Below are 16,802 nucleotides of genomic sequence, written 5' to 3' on the forward strand. Positions count from 1 at the left end.
GGGGGGGGCTAGAAAGTGATAATCAGTTGGTTGTCATATAGAGTTTTACCGCTAGATGGGAGTAGATCCTACACAGTGGGGCTTTAAAGAGCGCATTAGTAATATGCGCGTATAAACGGGATGCCAACGCGGGTTTGCTTATCACACACATGAATGCGCAGCAGCACAAAACGTTTTTAATTATATAAGATTAAAGGATTGAATGTAAAAGATTATTATTGAGTCTCTTGGACATAAATGAGGACCGATTATGAGACGTTAGAAGGCACAAAGAGCTGCTTCACCTGCAGCCTGGTAAGCAAATAAATGCTTTGCTTTAAACAAATGCATCTGTTTTAAAATGTTTTTTTTTTAAATGCTACCTCACGGATTTATTGTATATGATGACTCTGCACCTGTGGATATGCTGAGATGAGAAACATTTTTAAGTAATGTTTAAAAATCTTGGGACGCTGTCCAAGTGCTGAAACGTGCGGAGAGCCGTTTGTAAATTCTTTATCTCCTGTTTGTTACAAATAAGGTATTTTCAGAGTACAAACCTTTTCTTACGTACTTGTAAATTATTTTTTATGATATTGGCATAATAAGTCCATGCTCGTCTTTTGGCTTTTTTTGCCAAAAATCCTTAGTGTTGAGCTCTTCTATTGAAGTAAGTTTAAGGTTTATTATGGAATTTTGATTTCCTGAACAACTTTTTACTGAAATTACTTCTTCATTAACAGACAGTAAATCAAATGTGAGAAGTTTAAAATTCAACCTTGCATGACATATATCTTACAGGAGGTAAGCTCAAAGATGATTATTTGTTACACCTGACCTAGATAATAAACATGTGTAAATGTCTAGCGAGAAAGGTGGTAGCCTATCTTTTCGGGTAGGCAAAAAATGTGGGTTGGGGACCAGGGGTGCATGTATAAAAATAAAACATATTAATATATCAGGTATATGAGGTCTGACTCTAGTGGGGACAGGGGTAGGTGCAAGGCTAGGCTTCAGCATTTGTTTAGCGGCTATTCTGCAGAGGAGTGTGTGTATTATTGGCTACTGTATCGTTAATAATTGTGCAATTGGAAAGAAGGATGCTATGTAATTATGATTTATCCCTGCCTTTTAGATAGATGCAAGGGTGGTGGAAGAGAGACATTAGCCTCTTTCACACAGTAATTTAAGTAATTTAATTTACCAGAATGAATTTACCAGTAAATACAAAAATGTGCTGTTCACACATGCTCGTGACCAAACAACAATGCCATGTATAGTCCTCACCCATGCATTAACCTTAGAGATTTTGACCTTGATTAATCATCAACCATACTTTATTCAGGGGGGCTTGATGAACTTTCAGCTCTGTTTTAGCAATGCTCTAATCATAACAATCACATAATAAATCAAAAAGTCAAAGTAACAGTAAACTAAAATAAACTTATCAAAACAAAAAAACTTGCCTGAAACAAAAAGAAACTTATCAAAACAAAATGTATTAATGTCTATTGCTACAAATATACCCATGCGACTTATAGTATGTGTTTTTTTTTTTACTCTAAACTGAAAGTCATCAGTAGGCTATTACGTACGTTTATCACAATGTTGTCTCTTTCTTATGCCAGGTTTGATTTTGTAACAAATGTCCAGCGCGGGGCAGCACCATCTCATTTAAAGACGGAAAGTCATGTTATAGTCGAGAACAATTTGATTAATTTATTTGTGTCCATGGCACAAAATTCACCTTTTCCATGCCTTGACCACTAAAGTCTTTTTCGTGTCACTGGCACGAATTTCTATAAATAGTTTTTCGTGTCCATGGCGCAACTTTTTTTCGTGCCATTTTAAAATCATTGTCGCTTGGGTTTGGGGTTAGATTTGGGGTTTGGGTTAGGATGTACTCTTACGTATTGGTTTCTACATGCTTTTCTTCCGCTTTTAAAACTATTCTCGTCTGGAGTTGGGGTTAGGATGTCTAAAAATGTAACAAAAAGTGATTCTAACCCCAACCCCAAGCAACAATGGTAAGAAAATAGAAAAAATATGAGAAAACAATACATAAAATGACTTGAAAGTCGTGCCACGAACACACAAAAAATATTTATAGAAATTTGTGCGAAAAAGACATTCGAGTTCAAGCCACGAAAAAAGCTGAATTTCGTGCCATGGACACGAATAAATTAATCTTTTTTTTACTATAACACAACTTTCTGTGAGTCTGTGAAAGATGTTTGATTTATTTTATATACACACAATAAAGAAAAAGTAGTGAAATTAGCAAAAGCCGTGACTAATTTGCAGTCTTCTTATCAAAATACACATGAAGCTGATTTGATTTTCTCTAGAAGAGTATTTTATTTCATCATTGCAGAAATATCATGTTCCTGTGCTCAACTGCTAGATCATTGGGTTAACAGTGAGAAGGTCATGGGCTTGATTTCCATTGAACACAAATACGGATTAATGTATAGCTTAAAGGAACAGTATGTAAGAAATTTATATCAATTAATAATAAAATGGTCCTGATATGTCACTAGACATTAAGATATCCTTTTTATTTTAAATACTTATATCACTGACAACCGTGTTATGGCCAGGATACTGTCATGTAAAAAGTGGAGTTGCAGCCCTCAACTGATGTTTATGTTGTCATTTTGTATATAATGGCCACCAGCTGTGTGATTGCAGTACCAGTTTTGGCCACAATCCTACATACTGTTCCTTTAAATGCCCTGTAAGTCAGTTTGCATACAAGTATCTGTCAAATGCATACATGATCTACATATATTTTCACAGCATATATATTTTTACTCCAAAAAAGAAAAGAAATTGAATATGTTTGGGCACAGAATGTACATGTATAATGTAAAAGCTAATGAGATAATATAATAGTCTAAGAGTCTTATAATGTGATATAAGAGTCCAGTGGTGGCCGGTGACTTCTCTTCCGATTGGTGCAATTTCAAATTATGTGCATTGTGCTTCTTGTCAAAATACGTCCCTGCTGCACAAACGTCAAAAAGGTTTATGAGAAAGAGACACTTATGTTTACAAAATACTTGCAAGACACTAACTTAAGACTAAACTCTGATTACACATGAAATGTAATGCGTATCTGGCAAACGTGAGCGTCTCTTTTATCATAAAACCCCTTCGAAGTGTCTGCAGGAAGCTCATATTTTCACATGATGCACATAGATTCACATGACACACGAACACATATTTTGACATGATGAGCCACAACACATGACGGGCTAAATACATGTTTTGATGAGCTTCGCACTCAAAAAAGAAGTCACTGGACCCACTGTAAGAGTCTTTATGTTTTACAATCATTAGGTATATACTGAAGTAGTTATTCTGCTATTTTATTTATAACTTGAGGTTGTGTTTTCCTGCCCTACTGACTGCACACAGTTTGTGAGGTGAAGGGGGAACAACGAGACCCACAACTGGTGTGAGATCCAATTCATCTTCAGAGACTCCAGGTGGAGGAGTGAAGTGAAAACACTGAAGAAGAGAAGTGAAGAACAGAAAGAGCTCCATCCTGGCCAAACCCTCTCCTAAACAAATCCTGCGCCCTGAGACAAAAGAAGGATATGCATTTGTAATGTCATAATAGTCAAACAATAACTCAAATTGATTTTGATGAGAATAGTAAAGTTTATTACCTGCAGAGTAGGGCATGAAGGCGTCACGTTTGATCAGCTGACCGTCCTCATTGAGGAAGTGTTCAGGGTTAAAGGTGTCAGGCGTCTCCCACTCGCTCTCATCTCTCAAAACAGACGTCAGCAGTGGAAGAACACACGTCCCCTAGATTTCAGAAGAAAACACAGACAACATTAGTGTGCTGAATACTTGGGTCTATACTGGGTTTTGGTCTATACCCCTAATTTGTCCAGAAGCAACTGAAAAACAAAAGGCTGTCTGTAAACTCAGAAAAACTAATAACAGATACTTTTGATAAGTTGAGCTGGACAACAGACTGTAAGGTGTGAATAATATACAATACGAGCAAGACGGACCTTCTTGATGAGATATCCATTGAAGTTCACATCACAGCTGGTTTGATGTGGCAGACTCATGGGCAATACATTCGCCAGTCTCTGGATTTCATGGATCACAGCGTCTGTGTAAGGTAAATTCTTCCTGTCCTCTGTAACTGGTTCACGTCCATCAAGCACCCTGTCAATTTCCTCATGAACCTGATCTATGCCCCAGAAGATCACACAGAAAACGTTTCATATCTTTTCTTACTTTTGTAAAAATAAAGAGAACAGTTTGACCTCCTATGACCTTGTATGTGAGGATATTAGGCAATGAGCAGTAAACACCAGCGTAGTGATGTGCCGGTGGTGATAGTACCGCCAGCAATCAGGTTGGATACAGTCATGAGCAGGTTCAGATCGTTAAATTGCGAATTTTTTTCTCCAGATTTCTGTTAAAATCGCAAAAAAACATGCTTTATTATTATTTAGTGTGAGAATTAGTTTTAAACATACATACATTAACACAATTGGTATATAAATTCATGATATTCTACCTCTGAGCTTTGTTTTTGGATAAGGAAGGCATCAACTAATCCTCTGCAGTCGAGAGGGTTTAAAGTCTTCTGCAAGCGATCCACCAGCACCTGTATTTCAGCATGGTATTTCTCCCCACTTTCCACAAGCAGTCTCCAGGTCTTCAGCAACGGCCTAAGCACTGGAAACACGTTGTAGATCTGCAGGTGGAGCCACACGATAAAGTACAACATAAACGTCAAAACTGGCTTTTCACAATTCTGCATTGTTGTAAAATTTACAGAACAATTATGCAAATTTGTTGCAGCTTTACAGTAAATACATGTTACTACAGACAGTAGAGACATACAGAATTTGTTTTAAAGGTGTAATGTGTTTTTAGCCGCATCTACTGGTGAAATTGCGAATTGCAACCAACTTCAATTTCAAAACGCAAAGACAAGCTAAAGTAGCTGCCACATAGGCTGTTTCTCAATACCAAGAACGAAAAAAACGAATGTGACCTCAAATGTTGTGGGCGTGGCTACATTCGGCTGGCACCCAGACTAGCGTGGCTACATTCGGCTGGCACCCAGACTAGCGTTAATAGGCTGTTTCTCAATTCCACGAATGAAAAAAACGAATGTGACCTCAAATGTTGTGGGCGTGGCTACATTCGGCTGGCACCCAGACTAGCGCTAATGCAGAGGTTTAGCAAGCAGCAAGTGCGCTTCACACTATAGGTGGCGCAGAGAGACCAACAGCCATAGCAAACAGCCACCAGTAGAAGATCATGCCTCGAACGTAAAGCACACTTCCTGCTTTGGATTGAATGCTAATAGTGTTGTATATAACGTTCAGTTTCTTGCAAAAAACTGATTCATTTAGTTCACAAGACGTCAATATGTCACCAGGAGTTATGGGGATTTCTTTTGTATTGGATATATCTGCATTTAAGCTTTCCAAGTGCGGAACCGTTAACTTGCTTGGCGTTTCTGCAAAATATCTTCTTTATTGTTCTACTGAGGAAAAAAACATCAGATGGCGTAAGTGTTAGTAAATTAAACTTGATTTTTAAAGTGTGCTACCGTGTTCGTTACAGTTCGTTAAATTACATTTTTTGTTCTTTTATTTAAATAGCCTACCCTTTATGTTGTCTAGGGCTGTGTTGAAAAAAATAAATTCACCGATTCTGAATCGATTTTCATATTAATCTCTAAAGATCGATCCGTAACTCAGAGGACCGATTTAATAATTGATAACTTAAACTTGCCGCATCATTGAATTCACGCATGCATGGAAGGACATTAGAACAACGAAAATGGCAGTCAGTAATGTTAAGCAAGCGCAGGGGCGTCACCAGCCGATTTTGCCGGGGCTTCAGCCCCGAATGTTTTGAGTAGGGATGCACCGAATCCAGATTTTTTTAGGTTCGGCCGAATCCCAAATCCACCGTTTAAGATTCGGCCGAATCCGAAACTGAATACCGAATCCTACTCGCATCCTTATTCCAACACAGTAAAACACATGAATGAAGTAAACAACGTCCACAGCAGTGTATTTTTCATTTTATTTAATTTTAACTGTACATTATGCCAGGATGACAAGTTGGAAAAACTATTTTGACAATTACCATAAGCCTATGCATAATGAAAGCGATGCTTTGCGACACGCTCGTTTTTTCCAATAAGCAAGCAGCTCCGCGCTTAAAACTGTATTTAACTTTGAGTGAAAAGCTTCGCTCGTCAATGTCAGTTTTCACACGGCCGTCCAATTATAGTGGAGGAGGGGCGGGACATTACCACAGCAACCAACCGGGTCACAGCTGAAGCATCACAGCTACCAAGCGCTTGGCTGAAAAACAGCTGGCATTTGGCGTCCTCAAGGCGTTTTCAGCCTTGTTTTAAAGTTTTGGTGTGTCCAGCCCCTAAGGCTCACCGAACCGGTTCGGTGGAAAAAAATCTAGGATTCGGCCGAACCCCGTCAAAAAGCCCAGTATTCGGCCGAATCCGAATCCTGGATTCGGTGCATCCCTAGTTTTGAGTCAAGCCCCGTGACTCCGTCATGACCTAGGCTAATTTCAGTTAGTTCACACGCCACACCTTGTATTTCTCACGCTGAGAAGTAAGAGATACATTGTCCTGCTATATACAATTAATGGACGAGGCGTAGGCATAAGCAGAGCAGTTCTGTCGAGTTCGGCTGCTTCGAGTTTTTTAAGTGTGCTCAACTTTACGCAGCACCGTTAGAAATCTTGCGTTACACTGATGTCATTCACTTGTCGTTTTTTTGCAGCGCCTCATGAAGTGGTACACACATATTAATGCATCCTATCAGATAATCAGAAAGAAATGATAAGTATTTTCTGGTTAAATGATATTATTCCACTGCAAGCATGTGCGTTACTAACATGGATTTAACGGAGTGGAAGTTGGATGAGCAAGATCCTTATATTACTAGACCTTAGTGCAGCCTTTGACACAATAGATCACAGAATCTTACTCAATAGACTAGAAAACTATATTGGCATCAGTGGTCAGGCGTTAGCCTGCTTTAGATCGTATCTAACCAATCAATATCCCTTTGTTTATGTAAATGAGGAAGAGTCAAATCACTCCCTGGTTAAATACAGTGTACCACAGGGATCAGTTTTAGGCCCTATCCTATTCTTGTTATATATGTTAACTCTAGGAGAAATTATCAGGAAACATAACATAACTTTTCACTGCTATGCGGATGATACCTAGCTTTACCTCTCGTCACATCCTAGTGAAACCCACCAGTTTGCTAAGCTAACAGACTGCATTAGTGATATTAGGGACTGGATGGCACATAACTTTCTTATGCTAAACTCCAATAAGACAGAGATACTTATTATTGAACCAAATCGCTCCAAACATAATATGTTAGATTACAAGTTGCCCATAGATTGCTGCACGTGGGTGCCATCTTCCACGGTTAAGAATTTAGGCGTGATGTTTGAAAGCAATCTATCTTTCGATAGTCATATCTCCAACGTCTACCGCACAGCATTCTTCCATCTTAGAAATATCTCAAAAATACGCCATATGCTGTTTGCATCAGATGCAGAAAAGCTTATCCATGCTTTTATGACCTCTAGAATAGACTATTACTTGGGGGATGTCACACAATTCAGGTAAACAAGCTACAGCTGGTTCAAAACGCCGCCGCAAGAGTGCTTACTCGATCTAAAACGTATAACCACATAAGTCCAATTCTGGCATCTTTACACTGGCTACCAGTTAAATATCACATACAATTTAAAATATTACTAATCACCTTCAAAGCTTTAAATGGCCTAGCACCCTTGTATATTAAAGAATTTCTACCAGAATAAAATCCACCACGTACACTGCGATCACAAAATTTTGGCCACTTAATTATCCCTAGAATATCAAAAGTGTCTAAAGGTGGTAGATTCTTCTCATACTTAGCCCCTAAGCTCTGGAATGATTTACCAAATAATGTTCGAGTACCAGACACAGTCGATCAATTTAAATCTAAACTTAAGACATTCTTCTTTAACCAAGCATTCACATAAAATGTCCAGTAAATGTACCCGCAATAGTTAGTTTGTCTAGAACAAAGCACTCACATACCTCATATGGGTAATATACTTATGCTGCAATAGGTAGCCTGTCTGGATTTGAACGGATTTTACGCTAATAGAATTCTGTTTTTCTCTCCCTGACTCGTCCTCGACCCAAGGACAATGAGACGAACAGACCCAGTTCCTGCTGCTGTGAAGGTCATCACACCACTGATCTACTGGCTGTCCTTCAACGTGATGCCCAGCCGATACGTGACCAACGACCACCGGCTGAACCAGTTTAATCCGCTTACCCACTTCCTATCCCTACCGTGTTTATATATATATATATAAATATATATTATGTGTTTTTGTCCTTCTAGGAGTTTTCCCAGATGGGTTTTTCTCCTAGGTGTTTTTTCATCCTCGGGAGATGAATCATTCCCTCGCTTGTACGGTTTATTCTTAGCCGCTGTATTATACTTCTTATATTATCTATTGATTATTCTGTGTTCTCCCATACATCTACTCATGTAAAGCTGCTTTGAAACAATTAACAATTGTGAAAAGCGCTATATAAATAAAATTGAATTGAACTTGGTACAACTGAGGTATGCAGCAAAGCATTTGTGAAGCCACAACACCCACAACCTTGGGGCCGATGTGCTACAACAGCAGAAGACCCCACCGGGAACAACTCATCTCCACTACAAATATGAAAAAGAGGCTACAATTTGCACAAGCTCACCAAAAATGCACGGCCTACCTGAGCATTGTTTCTGACCATGTCCATCCCTTTATGACCACCATGTACCCATCCTCTGATGGCTACTTCCAGCAGGATAATGCACCATGTCACAAAGCTCGAATCATTTCAAATTGGTTTCTTGAACATGACAATAAGTTCATTGTACTAAAATGGCCCCCACAGTTACCAGATCTAAACCCAAAAGAGCATCTTTGGGATGTGGTGGAATGGACGCTTTTTGCCCTGGATGTGCATCCCACAAATCTCCATCTACTGCAAGATGCTATCCTATCAATATGGACCAACATTTCTAAAGAATGCTTTCAGCACTTTGTTGAATCAATGCCCACAGAATTAAGGCAGTTCTGAAAGCGAAAGGGGGTCAAACACAGTATTAGTATGGTGTTCCTAAAAATTTTTTTATATTATATCAGTGCAACCAAACGCAACAACCAGACATTTTGATGCTGGGAAACCGTTTTGATAAACTTTCTGAGTTGCCGAACCACTTGGGAACAACTCCACCTCCATTGCTAAAATGCGTGCGCAGGCTATTTGACCACGTGGGCTGTAAAAGGGTCCATTCTTCAGGAGATCGTAAAAAGTTACACATTGCACCTTTAATAAAAATAAATGAAACACAACTATTACTGCACATTTTTAAAAATATGATCATATAAATACCAAAAACATCTTAAATAAGGCTAAAATAGGAACCTGTATGGAAGCAGAGCCCAACTTGAGGATTAACTGGTTTACATTGTGAACCATTTTGTTAAACTTTGGGTCCTCATATTCGAACCGATTTCCAAAAACAATAGCTGAGATGATGTTAGAAACGGCATAATGTACTGGCTGGGTTGTATCAAAAGGATTTCCTGCAAGAGATACAGAAACGAAGACCAGATTTTGTTATACATCAGCACTCAAATTGGCATTTATGAATTGTGCACTGTAGTTGATATACCTTGGAAGGTCTCAAAAACTTCCCGCAGATATCGCGTCTCCTGAATAATTTTCTCTTCGCTCAGTTTCTTTCCCATCCCAAAGTCTCGAAGAGTTGAGAGAGCAAATTTTCTCAGGGTTTTCCACCTGTCACCATTTGTTAACTTCATTCCTTCAGAAAAAGAGCTTCTCTTAATTTGTGTTTATGACATTTTCATACTGTTTGTTTGATATGTAATCGTTTACTCTGTAATAGCTTTTATAAGAGTTCAACTTACAACCAAGGTAAACAAATTATACTGATTCAATCCTTGTTTAAAGCTTTGTTAAGCTCATCCAATTTGTTTCCAAAAGCTAGTCCATACTTTAATCCCTCTATCAATAGTATGCATTGGCTGCATCCGAAGGCTTGGGCAGCTGACTTGTTGCCTCATGAGGCAATAGGTGTGTTTGAGTTCATGTGGCGCTGTGCTGACCAATAGGTGAGGTGTGCCGCTTGCAGTGAAGGGAGCAGTTGAAGACGGAACCGACAAGTCGTGATGTGTGAACCGTGTTTCCTTGAATTGAATTGCGAATGAATTAGATGGTGAATTTGTCGAAAAACAAACATTTTAATTAAAATTGCAACCAGAGCCCTTTATATTGAATATATTAGTTGCTGTTTATACTACGGAACCGCTATTCGTCCGCTGACTGACAAAGTCACCGATTGGTCCCCCCAGGCCGGGGACGCCCCAGGTACCACAGAACCGTTATTTGTCCACTGACTGACTACATAACCGTTCATTCCCTTAAGCGACACCAGAGCAGGTGCATCAGTCCCCGGGGGTCCGCCAGTGTGGACCACATACCAAGACCGGGTATGTCTAGAGTCCTGGGAATTTTTTTTGCTCTCCTTCAAAGAAATGACTCACACAGTCCTCTCTGTCTTAAAGCCTCTCAGAGCTTTTTCAAGATCTTATAAGTGTTTCTGAGACTTTGATCACTGTTTTGACCCACCGACCCTGAACGAGACAGTAGGAGCGCGGGGCCCTCCGCCTGACCCGGGGGCCCGTGACGGACCCTTTGTGACCCTTGTGGGCCAACTGTTCCTTCCGAGGCCTTGGCGTGCGCAGTCGTCCCAACTGCAATTGATTCGGCTATCAAAACAAATGACAGGAGGATGCGTTTGGCCGTTCGACCCCGGAACGACACCGGAAGGCCCTGAAACTCTTCGGCCTGCTCGAGCGGGGCCCCGGGAATTGCAGACATCAGCACCCAGTCAATCGGACCTATGGCGTCCTTTTTTGGATGGGAAGGGACTCGGAGGTCGGACGACGATTAGGCGCAGCCCTCTTTTGAAAAAAAAGCCGGTTAGCGGATAAATAGTGGGTAGGAGGCACCGGGCCCCGCCCCTGACGATGCGCGCCCCATAGGGACACTTTTGCAACAAATAGCTTTTAATTGGACAAATAGTGGGTTTGTGGGCCTGGGGGCGTGGCCAGGACCACCGACCTGGGTGCCAATTCGGCATAATAATGTTTAGGAGGGATAGTGGGTTCACTAATCGAAATTGGTAGTACAATCCATCAAAACTGACTATGCGTCCAATGTCAATCTTTTTAAATGAAAATTCTAACGATTTCAAACACAACCAGGTACCTACCGCCGCGGGAGCCTAGTGAGAGAGCCCCACAGCACATGCCACTTCTTGCTACCTCTGCTGGAGCCAGTATAGCCACGGCCAGGCCCGGAGTTTCAAGGTTGCCCTGTCAGGGAGGCTCCAAAACCATCTTTGTCAGCATTGGAGGCTCAAAACCTTCAGCCACTGCTTGACGTTGATCAGGGTGGCCAAGCTGTGCCACAGCCGATGGCATTGGAGAGATGACCAGTTCAAGCAAGGGCTCGCCCTGCATATCTGAAGGACTTTATCACGTATAGTTGTTTAGCCATTTCTCCTCAACTATAGTTCAAGTTGAAAGACAATTTTTGTGAATTGTGTGACATTAGATCCAGGTTGGCGTATTAAGGGTGGGGTTTTCTGAAGCACTGGTCTGACAATGCAAATGCGTCTTGATTTTGACTACGCAGCTGGAGGTCGGAGACTATTGGCTCCGTGAGGCATGTTTAAAATCCTGGCTCGCACAGGCCCAATAGTGCAAAAGCGGCTATTGTCTCAGGAGTCTCAGGAGACAGGAAGTAAACCTAACATTGGATTCAGACGTGCCTTGATACCTTCATGCATTGGAATTATATAACATTGAATTTTTTTCTCAATTTACAGAGCAACAAAAAACAAACAAATAGAAATAAATTAAAATAATTGTTTTACTGATAGTCAACAGTAAAACAGTTAAAGTGATGTGTTACCATGTACGTTATTGATGTCTTGGAATATGGGTGTTATGTCTCTTTCCCCAAATTCGTCAGCCTGGTTCACCAGTGCTTGTTTAACCGTCTTGTATCCGGCCAAAACCACAATCTTTTTGGGTCCAAGATGAACTTTGAACACTGGCCCATATTTCTTGGATAACTGAACCAGTAAACAAAAGCAAAGGAAAAGTTTAAATGTTAAGGGACCTCCATCTAAATCCATTCCAAACCTGTCATTATAACATTACAAATTAGAAGCACTGATAAAAAATATATTTTGTTGGGGGAAGAAAACAAAACATAACATGTACATTTTCAGACACGGTGCAAATCAATTTGTAAAAGTCTTCAACATGTGCTCTAGTTTTTTTATTAGTATTGCTAGTATTAGTCACGATTCACTCCACCCTGTGACAAATACAAAAGAAGCAAAACACTTTGTACCCTTTCAAACATGATCCCGGTTACACAATAATTCAAGTTGCACAGCTATACAGGTGTTGCATAAAACTATATCATGTGAATCTATTTAGAGAAAACAGCTTAATGCTATGCTAATGTTTGTTTATTCATCTTCTAAGCATTCATTTAAAGTATTGTTTGTCAGACATCCCCATTTAGAGGATCTGCACATGGCACACATTATCACCTATTCAGACTGGTTATGGGCATCCAATGCACAAACAGCTGGTTTGCCAAACTGCCATTAAACATAAAAAAGAAGACTGTTATTCTCTTCACTGGCTCCTATCGCTGTGTTTGGAATAAAAATTGATTAAATATTACTCTCTGCAAAAATATGAAGTAAACATATAAAAATGAATCAATATGTCTCCAAATATCCACACCTTGAATTAAAAGTTAAGATGGACAATGTTTTGTTAAGTGCTTTCTTAATAAATACACTATTCAGCTCAGCTGCTTTCCAGTGGAGTGGCATTTAACCATGCTATAATGGTACCATATAGTGGAATCTTATTTATGTACCCTGAGAATATGATTTAGAATGTTCAGTGATGTCACAGAACTTGCCAGCCAGATTCAACTTGCTTTTGGGCGTTGGTTGGCGCTGAGCCAGAGACGGACATGCTCAGCCAACTTCACATTACCCCATTAGACAAATATTCCTAACTGCTTGCATAACTATGTAAAAATAAACATGTCTGTTCATCAGAAAAAGAAATTCATACAGGGGAGGGTGAAAAAATGATGACAGAATTTTCATTTTGGGTGAACTATCCCTTTAATAAAGTTAAATATAAACCTTAAATTTACTTCAAATAGCAAAGCTTAACATAAATATGGATTAATCTATAGCCTCTTTCACACAGTAATTCTGGTAAATTACCATGAATTTACCAGAATGAATTTACCAGTAAATACAAAAATGTGCTGTTCACACATGCAGTGACGTTCCGTCTTTTTACCAGTAAGACATCATTCACACATCAGTATCAAAATACCGGTAAACTCGGCGAGAAAGCGGAAGTTACCTGTGGCGCACGGCCGGCGAGCTCCGTCCGTGTCGTATTTGTAAACGGCGGGTTATGACTTAATATCCACGGTCCGTATTTAGTTGTTTTCACATCTGTGGCAAACGGTCGCGAAGTTGCTCGTGACCAAACAACATTGCGTTAGGCGGCGTCAAACGGAACCTGCACGTTTGCACATTAGGCTTCACAGATGGTGTGCTAAGGACGTCGGCAATTTGGCAATTAGATGGTAAGCTGTTTTAAACAACTTTGGTGAAGAAATGTGGATGTTAACTTCAGGTGTGCTCGACTTTTAAGCAACATGTGTGTGGAAACGTCCGTAAACAGGGGAAACCGCGTCACCTGTATAAAAAACTTTCTGATTGGCCCGATCTGTCAGCGCGGTCTGACGTCGTCCGTTCTAAATGCCGGTAATGCTACATTTTTCGTTCACACACAGCACTTACCGGTAAATTACCGTTAATCTTACAACCTGTCTTACTGGTAAATTGGGAGCACTGATTTACCGGAAAGGTTCTGTTCACACATGACATGTTAACTGCAATTTACCAGTAAATTACCAGTAAAGACTGTATGTGTGAAAGGGACTTATATAATGAAGTTACAGAAGTTAGTCAGTCAGGAGCAGTGAGTCATTTTCTTTTCTTATTTTCTTTTGATATTTAATTAACTTTGATGACAGACCCACGAGGTTAGGCTTATTATAAGATTTATATTGATATATATTGAATATATAAGATATATATATTTTAAGCCAAAAAGACGCAAAAATTTAAGCTCTGGCTGTGCATGCGCGCTATTGGTGGGTATGGTGCGCGTTGCGCTTTCAAGTTCTAGGTGGAAATCAAGTCCAACTAATAATCATACAGTAGCCTATAAAGATCACTTTAAGGATAAAAACATTGTGTTGGGTTTTGTTGCAAAAAGAAATGCAAATCTTAGACTTTATTCTGTCCACAAGACAATTACTGACACACATTCCAGCCTATATACGCGGAAATCATGTAGTATTAGCAATGTACAATTTCAATTACATCATTTAAAAGTAGACTTTTCAAGCATTATGTAGACATTTATGTGTTTTACTTTTGTTTGGTTGACAAGTATTAATAAAGGAAAAACGAAATAAAACGAATAGCATACTGCAAAGCATAATCTGTTAGTTATTGTGGCTGTGGTTTGTCACGTGACTAACATGACGCATCGCTATGAACAGTTAAAATATTTTTAACTTACATGTAAAAGGGTTGATTTTAAAAATATATATATTCTAAGTAAACAACAATAGCCCAAGTTTAGTAAAAAAAAATGAGACTATATAAAAAATTATTCAGCATCCATTTACCTGAACACCTTGGCACGCCCTTGGCTGCGCCCTCTATATTTTTTTATTTGTTATTAGTTTAAATAAAAATCCCTAAAGACACAATTAAGACACCTACCCATTCTACTGGGACTGTAATATGAAACATCTGGAAAATGAATAAAAATATAAAATCCTACTCACATTCCAGAGGCTCACATGAAGTTGTTTAAGGTCCAGAATGTGCAGGTTTCCCACGAGTGGCAGTGGTTTGGGTCCTGGAGGTTCTTGGTCATCTTCTGGAGACCTGAAGCAGAAATAAATAACCAAAAGCAGCAGAAGAGCAGCGAGTAAAGCTCCTGTGCTGGAGACATTCAGGAGAAGTGTTTCCACTAAAGCCATAATAAAAGAGATTTACACACAGCTGTAGTGAGTCTTCAGACTGAACAGATGAGGATTCAGGTCAGGAAATTATTTGGTCTAAAACATGGAGGAGGAGCCAGGAAAGATTTGCAACAAGTTGACAAGGTTGTTTTCATATAAGAATTAGCTAATTTTTAAATTGTGAAACAGTAACAGTTAATGATATGATAATGATATTCTTTGCATGGCAGGCTCATAATTACAATAGCAGGCTTGTGCACAATTCAGAATTTCAGAATTGGCCTTCATTAAATTCATGAATTGGAATTTGAATTGAATTGACTCCGCCCTACAGGAAGTTGAATTGGAATGACAGGAAGTGAAATTAAATTCATGGCAATTCAAAGAAATTCCACAGTCACACAACAGATATAATCTTACATACATTCAGTGTTACTGTAGGAAAGTTACTTTGGATATTGTTTGGCAACCATTTTAAATACTTTGTTAAAGTAAAGCATTCTGAGAAATGAAGTCATGTTCCATCGTGTTCCATAAAATTACAATTACAAAAAACATTTCCTGTTAATGTAATCTGTACAAGTAGTTCAAACTAATATAATTTATAGAATATGTAATGCAATCATATCTGACAATCAAAGCTTCATGCGGATGCCAATGAAAACTTACTAGCCAGTTTGGCCGGTGATGCATGAGACATTGCATGCATGAAACATAAATCTCTGTTCTCGGACATTTATCCCTCTGGCAAATTGGCAATACTTCCTACATTTCCCATGAACACTGTGCCGTAATGCTACGTGCTGATGTTTCATACGGCCACTGGCTGCGCGCAGTTTGCAGTGAAACCAGCACGAGAAACCCATAGACAGTAAAAGAAATGGACACAGCGACCCCATTGGATTCAATGGAGACAAGTGAAGTCAATTAGAAGCACGCACTTCCTGGGTGTCGAGCGCACTGCGCAGACTCAAACTGAGCTTAATGACGTAGATGTCACGTGAGCAACCGGTCTGACAATTGTAAGTCTTCTAATAGCCGTGCCACGGGAAATCTGAATCACCTACCGAATCTTGCAGAGACAGCGAGCATAAAGAGGAGCAAATTTTGATAAGTATTCTGATTAATAATCTCCCTTGACTTTATGCCTTTACGTCCACCCGATTGCCTCATAGTCAATAAAAGATTGCCTGTGAGCTTCTCTCCCAGTCCACACGGTAATTTTTCTACTGTGCGACAGAGAGTCGCAGGTTATGACGCAATGGTTAGCCTATTTTTACAAAAACTGCTTCTAGGCCTACTGGGCCATAACGTAAGATACATGGTAATGGAACCTTTTATACATTTTCATGTTTCTTTAGAAACAATTAATGGAAAAATGGAGTCTTTAAACGCCTCAGATGTAAAGTTATTTGCTAGACCCCTTTATATCTTTTGTGCCCTGGTGTAAATCTCAAGTTTAAATTTCAGCAGTATACTGTATTCCTTTTCCGCACACGGTGCCTGTCAGCAGAAAACAGCTGAGACGTTTCTGACTTATTGA

The 16,802-nt window shown here is 39.5% G+C and overlaps 1 protein-coding gene and 1 pseudogene across 1 annotated transcript in view; both read right to left on the reverse strand.

Moving 5' to 3' along the window:
* Window positions 1–2,312: 2,312 nt before the first annotated feature.
* On the reverse strand, window positions 2,313–15,349 carry LOC141351176 (cytochrome P450 2K1-like; annotated as a pseudogene).
* Window positions 2,313–16,802, reverse strand: part of LOC129436628 (cytochrome P450 2K1-like) — a 63,967-nt gene continuing 49,477 nt past the window's right edge. The window contains exon 11 of the mRNA XM_073857726.1: window positions 2,313–3,321. The gene's annotated coding sequence lies outside the window, so the exon portion shown is untranslated. The remainder of the gene's footprint in view (window positions 3,322–16,802) is intronic.

This window comes from Misgurnus anguillicaudatus, chromosome 19 (genome assembly GCF_027580225.2).
Source record: "Misgurnus anguillicaudatus chromosome 19, ASM2758022v2, whole genome shotgun sequence".
In the NCBI taxonomy this organism is placed as follows: Eukaryota; Metazoa; Chordata; class Actinopteri; order Cypriniformes; family Cobitidae; genus Misgurnus; species Misgurnus anguillicaudatus.